At 44.3% G+C, this 12,574-nt stretch overlaps 1 long non-coding RNA gene across 1 annotated transcript in view; it reads right to left on the bottom strand.

The window, feature by feature from the left end:
• LOC143024812 (uncharacterized) overlaps nt 1–12,574 on the bottom strand; it is a 174,665-nt gene that overhangs the window by 20,150 nt on the left and 141,941 nt on the right. The window lies entirely within an intron of this gene.

A 12,574-nucleotide genomic window follows, 5' to 3' on the forward strand; every position in this document is an offset into this window, starting at 1 on the left:
AGAAATTCGTGCTACGATTAACGACATGACGTCATATCGGCTGCTGTCCTCAACTGTTCACAGCGAATAGCGAACCAGGTGGATAACGGTTGTGTATTGCTGAGTCCCATCAATTTTTACTTTCTTTTTGCTAATTACTGGTCTGTAGGTTACTATATAGTGCTCCTAGCTCCCATTCTTATTTGCATAGTTCCTGAATATTTCCAAAAAGGCACAATGATGGAAACAGGAACTGAACAAAACAAAGAGTGACGAACGGAATCTGTGTGGAACCTACAACAAAGTTAGACCAAGCACTCCGGTGTGACGTGTGCGATTTGTGGTTCCATATCAAGTGCCAAAAGGTCTCCTCAAAGCTGTGTGAGGCACTGGTGGATGAGGAGGACTACAGTCCATTGTATTCAGTGGCGGATCCAGAAAATATTTTTTTTTGGGGGGGGGTTGAACTATGTATGAGTGAGTGGGAAACGAGCGATAGCGAGCGAAGCGACCCGAATCAGCTGGGGGATTTGAAATGTGAATAATTTTAGAAGAACTTTGAAACTATTTGCAAAGGTATATTGAGGAAATGGCAAATAAATTAGATTGCAATGGTAACAAAAAGTTTATACACACGCACATACATGGCTCTTCCTGAAAAGTAGAATACAAGTATGGCAAAAAAATATATATCTATAAATAAATAAATAAATAAATAAATAAATAAATAAATAAATAAATAAACAAAAACTGTTATGAAAGTGTTGACCGCAATTCATATATTTCATATACTGTAACATTGGTGATGATAGTTTACACAAACATCAACCTCCTGTTTTTTTTTCTTTTTTTAGAAAACACCTTGATGACACTATTTTTACTTCAATTTCATTGTACACTGCAAGCAGCGCAAGGCCGTAGAGGCGTTTTTGACCCATGGTGTTTCTTAAATATGTTTTCAGTCTCTTCAGGACTGAAAACGAACGCTTGGCCTCAGCGTTCGAAACTGGAATAGTGATCAGGACTTGAAAGAGCTTGGCTAGGTTTTGGGTACATTTGGGTCTGGGCGTGGACAAGGGCATCTCCAACGCTTTCGCACTCTGTACCACACTGCCACTTCAAAATTTTCCATCCCTCTTTCCCAGCGTTGCGCTACAGCATCGTACGAGATTACCTCGACCAATCGGCATTCATTGCCATCGTGACGCCATCGTACGATGCTCTATCTAATTGAAACCGACGAAAGCCAATTGCGCTCCAACACCACCATGTCGCTGTCATATGAATACTTACAGGTCCGGTTCGGCCTTCGGACAGTGTCAATTAAATCCGAAATACGTTAGATATATATTAAAAGGAGGGTCGGTTAAAAAAATCGAGCAAATAGTTCTCTGACAATGGATGTTAAAGGCAAAGAATGGGGGGGAGGGTGCTTCAGCCCCCCCCCCTAGACCCGCCAGTGATGATATTGTAAGAGCTGTATGCATGGCGCCAAAAATGTAAGGATACAGGTTATTGCGATCCAGCGTGAGAATGAGGCAATCAAAGCTATAGTAGAGAGTCTGACAGCTCAATATTCAACTAACACTAGAATTATCTAAACTAAGCAAAAATGTCGTAGTTATAAATCAGAAGATAATTGATCTCCACAACTCGTTGGACTTACTACACTCAAGGAGAAATTGAAAGTGAAACTTAACACTGCCAATGATAAAGTGCAGCCACAATACAGGCACTTGAAAAGAAAGTCTCTAACCAGCCAATGTTGAGCGCAGAAGCTACATGTAGCCCCATCACTTAAAACAGGCCAAGGGAGGCCTAGACAACAAGTCATTAAAACAGGGCCTTGCAGAACTGGAACAATTTGAACAGAGGAAACTGAATTTGATTATACTAAATCTGCCCGAACAAGAGAATCCCAAAGCCGATATTACAGCATCTACCACTATGGTCAAAGATGAGTTTAAATTAATCACCAAGGCGACCCAACTGGACACTGAGGGAAAGAAGACTACCCAGGGTAAGGGTTATAAGGATAGGGCATTAAAGGTAGAGCTTAATTCACTTGCGGATAATAAATTAATCCTGTCAAAGGCTGGGAATTCGAGAGACAGTAGTCACGATATCTACTTTAATGTTTTTACTAGACCAGACCTAACTAAGAACCAGCTACCTGAGTAAAAATCTTGCAAGCCACACTAAAGAATATGAGGGAATCCTAGCCAGGAAAAAAGTGGATGATAAAACGGGGAAAGATCATCGCGGTCAAACAGTACTAAAAGCAAGGCATAACAGTAGCAGTAGTACTGAATAAACAAGGTCAGCCAAACCACTTGGAGATTTGAAGATTTATTGCAGTAATTTAGATAATTCATCAATGAGCAAGTACGACTTACTATTAGCACTCAACAGTACTCACAACTGATATAATAGTACTGACAAAAATAAAGCTTAAGATAGGTGCCACACCGGACTGGCAAACAATGGCCATTCCCGGTCACGATTTATCATCTGACCTGAAAGGTCCTAAAACATGAGGAACGTGTATATATATTAAAAGCATACACAAGGCCAGGCAAGTAACACCAGGAATTCCGGGGGGGGGGGTGTACAAAGTGCTTGGGCGACAATAAAGGGACACGGTTGTAACAATCTATTGGTTGGTGTCATGTACAGGAGTGGAGCACCGCATCTAGCTAGCCTCACGGACCAGAGCCTGCATAGCAGTATGATTTGGGCAGCTTCCCGTAACTACTCTCACACACTGATAGCGGGTGATTTTAATCACCCAGTGATTTCATGGACTTGAAAGAGGGTAGTAAAAAATAATTGGTCGGGACGACCAAGGGTAGCTGTCACCACTATCGACCCCATCACTTTCAGTTCCCTTCTTTCCTTTAAATTATTTTGTATTCTTTCTTCCCTTCACTTTCTTTTCATCATCGTCTTAATGTAAGTCATTCACTCATCTGTAGGCCCCATCCCTCTTTCGTCCTACTTAGTCAAGTACCACTTAGTAAAAGGATATTTAAAACGGTTTAATTATATCCTAGAGTTTCTTTACTAATTCTACAACTTAGTTTGGTTAAGTACACCAGAGGATTCCCCTTAAGGGCGTGACTTTTCTTCCGTGTACCAATAATTTTCTCCTCCACCCTTTTCTGCAATTAGAAAGACTGTTACACTGTCTCAAGCAATACTGCTTACACAAGCAATCTTAGTTACGAAGCTGAATGACTTAATGTTTACATTTCGTCATATCAACACCAATATCGATGCTCTAGTTTGTGTTTACAAACTTTAGACGGTGGGCGAGATTATGCAGCTCTGCAACTCCGTCGCGACTATTGTTTTCAAAACATCTAACTAGTAAAAATGGATTTCTCGCCACGTACCCCTCTACCTACTTGTCTACTACTCGTCCACCTTAATCTACCAGCCTCTTACAGACTCCATTCCTAGTGCTTCCCCTAAGCATAAACCTAGATAATCCTCACACCAAGTTTGTAGATTAGGCCTACATTGGGGATTTTTTCTTACAGAAACATATTCTGGAGCCTACGAGGTACAGGGATGGCCAACCCCCCACCCACGACGACATTGTGTTTCCCAATGAATCAGAGATGATAGAGAACGTCACTGCATTGGAACCCCTGAGAGCGAACGATCATATAGGACTGAACTTAATTATGAAATTTGGTACCAGCTCACGACCCAAGCCGAAACCCGTATATGACTACAACAAAGGGGACTGCATAACTACGAAAGAAATGCTCAACATTGACTGGGAAAGTAAACTCTGAGGCTTAACTGCTAAAGAGATAGCCGATAAAATTGACCAATTACATCAGCAGTGGACAAAAGCATCCCTACCAAAGTATTCACCTCCGGCCAAAGAAGCAGGAATCCCCTATAGATGAACAGAACTGGAATAAAAAACAGTTAAGGAAAAAGCAACATGCGCGGATTCGTTATTTGAATACCAAAGATGGCCAGGATTACTGCAACTACGCCATTGCCCGCAACGATGCAACGTACACCTTGAAGAGAATCCGGAAGGAATGCGAGAGCAAGCGTGCAAGTGAAAGCCGCACCAACAATAAAACTTTTTGGAACTATATGAACAGTCGTTGCAAAACTAGAACTGGTATACCCGATGTACAAGATGACGACGGCAATTGCACCTCTGATGACAAAGGGAAGACAGAAGTACTAAGCAAACAATATCTACTAGAAAGGATATGTCCATTTTCCCAGCATTCACAAACAAGGAACCCCAGTCAGAATTAAGAGTTACACTAACAAGGGAGAGGGCGATGAGCTAGTTGAAATCACTCGGAGTGGACAAATCATCAGGTAATGATTATAATTTATCTTATATTATTTGTTTTTGTTTTGTTATCATTTGTCTGTCTGGTTTTCATTTATCATTAGTTATATGTCAATTTATTATCGTTTACTATTTACCTGTTTGTTTATTATCTAACTATACCTATGCATTTATTTATGTATTTTATTTGTTATTTACATTATTATAATTTTATTTATTTATTATTTTATTATTAATATGATTTTTTTTCGCATTCGACCTAAACATGGATCAAAAGGTCTCCTGTCGGCATGCTCCGCCTTTGTAATCCTTTGTAATCCTTTGATACATCCGCGAGTTCTTCAAGAATTAAGCAAGTGCTTGGCAACTCCCCTGTTTATTCTTTTTCAAGCTAGTCTCGAAAATGGAGATACACCACAACAATGGAAGCTCGCGACCGTGACACTTATCTACAAGAAAGGAAACAAATAAAACCCAGCTAATTACATACCAGTTTCTCTGACATCAGTTGTCTGCAAGATATTTGAGCATATACTATCTAAGGACATAACAAGCCATCTGAAGGTAATCTTCTTTCTACACAACAGTACGGTTTTACCACAGGAAAATCCACTGTGACCAACGTACTTGAGGCAATTGGTATCTGAACTGAGGCTTTGAGCCACAATTTGCCAGTCGATGTTATATTTTTAGACTACGCCAAAGGATTCGAAACAGTCTCTCATGACCGCCTACTAGCACACACATTTGGTATTTAAGGTAGTGTACTCTCCTGGATCAGAGGATTTCTTATCGGTAGAAAACTTAGAGTGATGGTCAACGGTGTGATGTCTGAGTGGTCTGAGGTGAGCAGTGGAGTGCTCCAGGGCTCAGTATTGGGACCGCTTCTTTTTGGTATATTCGTTGCCGATGTACCACACCTTATAAATAACTTCAAATCGATGTTGGCTGATGATACTGAGATCTGCAAAATTATAGAACATGACTCTATTGGAAGACTGCAAGATGATATTGAGAAACTCTGATCCTGGGCACATAAAATGCAGGTGCTTTTCCACCCAGAAAAATGTAAAGTAATGCACCTTGGATCAAATAACAATCAACGCTCCTACACAATGACCGCGGTCGACAACGTACCACATCAACTGTCGATCGCAGAAGTAGAAAAGGACTTCGGAGTAGTGGTGGACCAGCAGCTGAAATTCACCAACCACATACAAGCACAAGTTAATAAAGCTAGCAGAGCACTCGGGGCAATTAGGCACACGTTCACAGCTATGAACGAGATTGTATTCCTGCATTTGTATGAAAGTCTAGTTCGGCCCCACTTGGAATATGCTTCAACTGTCCAAGATTGAAAAGGGACAAAGATGCACTGGAACATGTTCAGCCACATGCTACAAGACTGGTCAACGGAATGTCTCACCTTTCATATTCAGAACGACTCGCTAACCTTCAGCTTACCACTCTGCATTTTCGACGGCGACGAGCTGATGTCATCCAAGTCTTCAAGGTATGAAAGAACATCGACCAGATCAACTACCAACGAGAGTGTAATTCCTGTGGCAAAACGATGTTCCAGCCATCACTCAGTACCACCACTAGAGGACACAACCTAAAACTACAAGTGCATCATCAACCAGGACCAAGGAAGCACTTCCTTTCGGCCAGAGCTCCTGAAGAGCAGAACAAACTAAGCCAGGACACAGTGGATGCAATCAACGTTAAAACTTTTAAGACTAAACTTGCAAAAGAATGGGAGCACAAGGCAGAATTATACCAGTATAACTTTTCATACTAAGTATATGCCAAGTGTTGCGCACACACACATACGCTACAGGATGAACACTCAACCTTGGTATGTGTTTTTTTTTTATAAATCATTGGAAGGAAAAAATTTATACAAGTTTTTTTTTTAAGAATACCACCGTAAGATTCTTATAGTGATATCCCTAAAAAATTCCTTATGTAAATCTTTACCTTCCAAGGATTTATGTAAGATTTGTATAAGATTTTTTTTTTTTTTTTTTTTTTTTTTTAAGAATACCATCGTTATTACCGTGAGGGTACCTAATGACCAGTACTAATTGTAAATAACTAGGTGGGATGCAAAAAATTATATTGGATAAAATGAATAAACAAAAAATAATTAAATAAGTAAATAGATAAAATGAATAAATATGTGATTAGAGATAATAAACAGAGATAAATAATAAAAAATAAATAAATAATAATGAATGAATAAAGAATAATAATAATGGTAGGCATTACAGCATATTGCTTAGGTGTTTATCAAAGTGAATCTTAAAACTTCGAACTGTACTACACTGCGCTGCCTCTACAGGAAGTCTGTTGCACTCATTTACTACCCGGTTGGCGAATTTGTTTCCATCCACATCCAAATTAAATCTACTTCCTGACAATTTGAGACCATTATTTCTTGTCTGATTCGCATTCAGTGTGAAAATTTCGTCACTTTTGATGTTGAAAGTACATGTAAAACCAAGACCTGTATCAAATCAACCCCGAGTCTACGTTTTTTCAGAGAAAACAGATTCATAAGTTTAAGTCGATTTTCGTATGATTTATTTCTGATATTTGGAATCAGTTTTGTGAGTCACCGTTGTACTTTTTCTAATCTGTCAATGTCTTTATTAGATTAGGTGACCATACGGAAACAGCATATTCCAAATGTGGACGAACTAACAATTTATTATAGCTTGTTAATGGCGGATGGACTTTTAATTTCTTAAAATCGAAAAATCGGGCAAACAGTCCAAGAATCTTATTTGCTTTCTCTGAGACTGAAATACATTGCTTAGATTGAGATAATTTCTGATAATTACGCCAAGATTTCCAAATAACTGGTAATCGTACTTATTGTTATTTTACCTATGTGCATAACCTTACATTTACTTATGTTAAATTTCATAAGCCACTTTTCAGACTATTGCTATATTTTTGTACAGCCGCGACAATCACGTGGCATGGAACGTGTCGCCCACGACCTGACGCTTTTCTGCCAGTGCGACCCTGCTTGACTCGACCTAACCTATAACAATGTTTATGTGTCATATGTGTTCTGACTGGTATTACTCATGATTGTCTCTAGTCCCCTTAACCCCCTACGTATGTTGTCAGTGTGACTTAGTGTAGAATAACAATCTGATGAGGACCACAATGGAAATAAGCGTACATGCTTTTTGTGTTATCCTCGGCAATTTGCATTTATTATTCCGAACTATGTGTTCTTGTCATTATTTGCACTTCATGTACATTGATTCATTGCCAAATAAAGTCTATCTATCTATCTATCTATCTATCTATCTAACCTAACCCAGTACACTTATGTAATAACGCACCACGGGTTATTTACCCACGCGATATACATAGCGGCTTCCGCCGCATGTGAAAGCATTGCTTTCTCTTGTCTCCGTAGCCGACAGTTCTCTTTTGTCTCCGTACACTGAGCACTTCAGGCTATGGCTTCAGACACCTTTAAGAAGAGAAGCATCTTTGACGACTCGAATGAAGAAGACCAGAAGGAGCCACAGGAGGGAAAACGTATACGACCAGAAACCTCCCCAGAAACACCATCATCAGACTCAGGATGGACAAAAGTTGGCAAAGAGTAGAAATCCAATGCAAAAACCCCTTCGAATGCGGAGCCCACCAGCGTAATGGAAGCTTCGACATCAGCGACGAGCGGACCCGGAACATGCACAGCTCCCAAGGTCAGGCCCAAGTTCAAATTAATACCACAAAAGGAAACCCCGTATCAAATAATCAGAACATTGGAGAAGAGACACCCGAACCTGGGCAAGAAAGCCTGGCCAAACTTGGAAGGACAATGGACAATAATGCCTCTGGACGACGTAGCACTGGATACACTTCGGCGGTCTCCTGCCCTTCAAGAGCTAGACCCTGCCCAGAAACCAATCAAGGGGATCATAAGGGGATACCCCCTCAAACTCTTCCTAGAAACGGTACTGGAACTGTCGAACGTCAAAGCTGCAGAGAGGGACTTGGACAGACAGAAGAAGCCTACAACCTCCATACGTATCACCTTTCTAGGGCCCCTTCCGAATAGTGACACTGTGAACATGGGTATCCTACACCGTCAGGACATGGTACCCAGAACCGCTACGCTGTTATGCGTGTCAGAGGTTTGGCCATCATCAGGTACGCTGCAGATTCAAGAAGATATGCGCCGTTTGCAGGAAGCAACACGAAACGGAACAATGTATTTCCAAGTTGAAACAAAATCAGGCGGTAAAACCATGTTGCCTAAATTGAAAAAAAAAAAAAAAACTACCACGCATGGAACCCAAGATGCCCTGCAAGGCTAGAGAAAATACATGCCCGGCCGCATGCAAAGCAGCCGGGAAAGACGCCAACTACCCAAACACTACCCCCGTCACCGCCAGCCTCAAAGAAGAAATAGAAGATGGGAAACTAACAAAGAACAAATCAACTACTCCCAGACACAGACCACACGGACTCCAAACAGGGACCAACAGCCTCAATTGCAGTAGACCAGGGAACCACAACCTCCATCACAGCAGACCAGGAAACCGCACCCTCCATCACAGCAGACCAGGGAACCACAACCTCCATGACAGCAGACCAGAGAACCACACCACCGACTACCCACGGAATCACTGAAGAAGGAAGAGCGCACCACCCAGAAGGATACACGACAGCGAGAGATCCGGAACCGGTCCAGCTCACGCAAAGAGTCAACCGCCTCATGAAAATTCACAAGAGGAGGCCCAACGCAGACAACAGGAGGCAACTCCAAGAAGCTATACGACACATGCACGAAGAATTGCAAGAAATAAGACAGAGAAAATGGCTAGAATGGTGCTCCCAGCTCAACAGTCATACAACCACCAGGGAGCTATGGAGGTGGCTACATAGAGTCTCGGGAAAAAACAGGACCAGCAGGATCATCCACCCGGATCCGGAACAAGAGGCGGACCGCCTGGCAATCGGTTTTGCCCAAAGGACATCTTCGACGCAACTTCCGTGCGCAACCAGGACGAAGCAAGAAGAACTGGAACAACAGCGACAAGAACAAATCTCCACAGCAATAAACACACCTGCGGACATGGACGAACCCTTTACTTTATAAGATCTCCGAGCGGTATGACACCGGGGAAAGGACACCTTACCTGGGGCAGACGAGATAAGCTACTCGATGATCAAGAATGCTGGCGACGCCGGATGGAGGGCCATTCTACTCTTGGCAAACCGCACCCTAGCGGAACACGCGAGACCTAGGAACTGGAATTCCCAAGATATGGTTCCTATCCCCAAGTCCAAGGATGCCAACAGTTACAGACCCATCTCCCTACTTAGCTGTATTTTAGAGAAGACCGTCGAGAAAATGGTGCTCAACAGGCTGAAATGGAAAGTAGGGCCACTCCATCCACAGTTGTATGCCTATCGAGGTATGGTGGGAACCACGGAGTGCATAATGGACTTACTCAGCTTCATCAACGGAAAAAAGGCAATCGTCGTCTTCCTGGACTTAGAAAAAGCCTTCGAATTGGTCAACCCCTCAGCGATGCTGACCTCTCTCGTCGAGAATGGAATCGCAGGCAACCTTCTGGAATGGGTACAGGCATACTGCTAAAAGAGACGAGCTAGAGTCCGTTTCCAGGGCTCCGTGTCTAGCTACAAATACCTGGAATACGGCACCCCACAAGGAGGCATCTTGAGTCCCTACCTGTTCAACGTTTACATGGAAAACATAGCCTCCATCCCACGGCCACGGAACGTTGAGACCTTCATATAAGCTGTCGATATCGCCATCGTTAGCAAGGGACCCAACTGCCGCACCAATGCCCAAAAGGCCCTCAACACTATACAAGAGAGCTGCACACACCTAGGCTTCAAGATAAACATAACGAAGACAAAAGCCATGGCTATTAAAATGGCAAACCCAAGGCCAATCTCCATACACCAACAAGATCTTGAGTGGGTGGACGACTTCACCTATCTTGGAGTCACTGTGGAGAAAACCTTGTCATCCTCTCTTCAAATCCAGAAGCTGAAGCAAATTGGAAAAACGAAGATAGCTCCGATGAGATATATGCAATCACTTGATGCGGGTGCCAGCCGCCTGGTACTGGAACACTGCTACAGGTATTGCACCCGACCCATAATTGAATATAGAGGACCTGTCCTCTCACATCTAACAGCTCTATAGGAAGAATCATTCGAAGTAGCACAGAACAACGCCCTTCACCTCATCCTAGGTGTTCCCATGTGGACCAGAAGAAGCAACCTCCAGATGGAATCAGGCACACCACTACTGATGGCCTGGATTCAGACCCGAACTGCACCGCGGCAGCCAAGGCCCTGCTGAGCGACAGTGACTCCCATCTCAAGGCTCACCTGGATGCACACCCGGACCTACCACGACCAGATACGTACATCGGACACCTAGGAGACCAAATCCGCGCAAAGGGGATTGAAGGGCACCTACGGGCTCTGAAGCCAGACAGGGCATGCCTGAAGTACCGACCTCAAGCCCCGTGGATATCCCCATCAACCACCTTCAAACACACACAATTACCACACGCAAAGAACCACTACTCACCAGGGGAACTGAGAGATGCCGCACGAACAGCGATCGAGGCAGCGGAGGCCCAGGGTGGTTTTGTCTGCTACACTGACGGCACTGTGGACCCGGAGAACGGCATAACAGGAGCAGGGGTATACTCCGCAACATACACCGCCGCCTGGCGCACATCAGACCACTGCTCGACCCTACAGACTGAGCTAGTAGCAATACAAAAAGCACTGGAGTGCTCAAGCCAACTACAAGGGCCGGTGGTCATACACAGACTCTCTTGCGGCGACACAAGTACTCCAGAAGAAGGACATACCCACCAACGTAAACATTATCACAACAATACTCTACCTCCTGCAGCTGCACAACAGACAAAATCGCCCAGTCATCATCAACTGGATACCCAGCCACATAGGGGTCCACGACAACGAAGTAGCAGATGAGCTGGCCAAGACAACACGGTATCATCCTCACGTAGAGATCAAAGTCCAACCATCAACCATATTAATCAAAAGCTGGGCCAGAGACCACCCACAACGAGCGAAGGTAGCCAACCACAGAAGATCGATAAGCTCTGCAACAGCAAGCGCAAAGTGGTACGAGAGGGCCACCAAACTATACCCTCATCCCACCACCAATATCGCCGACAGAAGACTCGCCGTGATCATCCTCAGGCTCAGGTTGGGGTTCAAGTGCTGCTGGGAAATCATCGAGCGACAGGACAGGGAATGCGACCACTGCGGGATGAACACCTCAGAGCCTCTCCATCACTACCTACTAGAGTGCGCTCACACCATCGCCCTGAGAAGAGGCAGACATTTCAACTCCTTGGTCCCCCGAAGCTTGGAAGACTGGAGCCGACATAGTTTTCAACATCACCGAAAACATAGACCGGCTCGCCCATATCCTGGTCGGATACCCTCCGCCCAGATAACTACAAAACGCCTGAGTAGCTGATCAAAGAGCGGCTCAACACTTACGGGCCTCCGAATGGAGGAAGGCCCGTGTGTAGATAAACCTTATCTACCGAAAAAAACCCCACGTAAAATCAGTTCACTGGTGACCATCTGGAGTGACCACCATGGACCCCTCCCCCGTTGCTGCAATCCCCACCACCGCTCCATCTCTCCCAACGGCCAGGGGGAACATTAAACCGAGCACAGCATGCGTCGAGATGCTGTCCATCGCCCGCCTCCTACCCACAACCGTCAGATGTGACTCCTGCGCCCCCTAGCGCCAGTCCGATTTGTTCTTCGCAACGTTAATGACGAAATAATCACCGCAGCAGCAGCGCCAGCCTACAGGCACCAACAACAGACGTTGGGCCACCGCAATCTGATGCACTGCAGACCTGCATCTAACCTCTGGGAGTTCCACGACTCCTGGAGCGTCAGGACACCTCTCCTCGATGCTGACTTTTCCATTCATTACAGGTTACTGATCAACGTCACCAACATCCATCTGGTCTACGCAACAACTCCCGCCTCGACTGCCCTCCAAACCGCACCGCCATCGACGCTAGACATCTTACGCCGACGCTCACCGCAGCCATCTGGGGCAACCTCATCATGCCTCCAGCAGAGATGGCTCATCTCAACTCCACAGTAGACCGCATCGCAATCAACCATGGCTACCGCCATCGACGCTAGACATTCCTACGTCCAACGCTCATCGAGCCATCTGGG

This window comes from Oratosquilla oratoria, chromosome 4, assembly GCF_046742065.1.
Source record: "Oratosquilla oratoria isolate Oo_2021 chromosome 4, ASM4674206v1, whole genome shotgun sequence".
In the NCBI taxonomy this organism is placed as follows: domain Eukaryota; kingdom Metazoa; phylum Arthropoda; class Malacostraca; order Stomatopoda; family Squillidae; genus Oratosquilla; species Oratosquilla oratoria.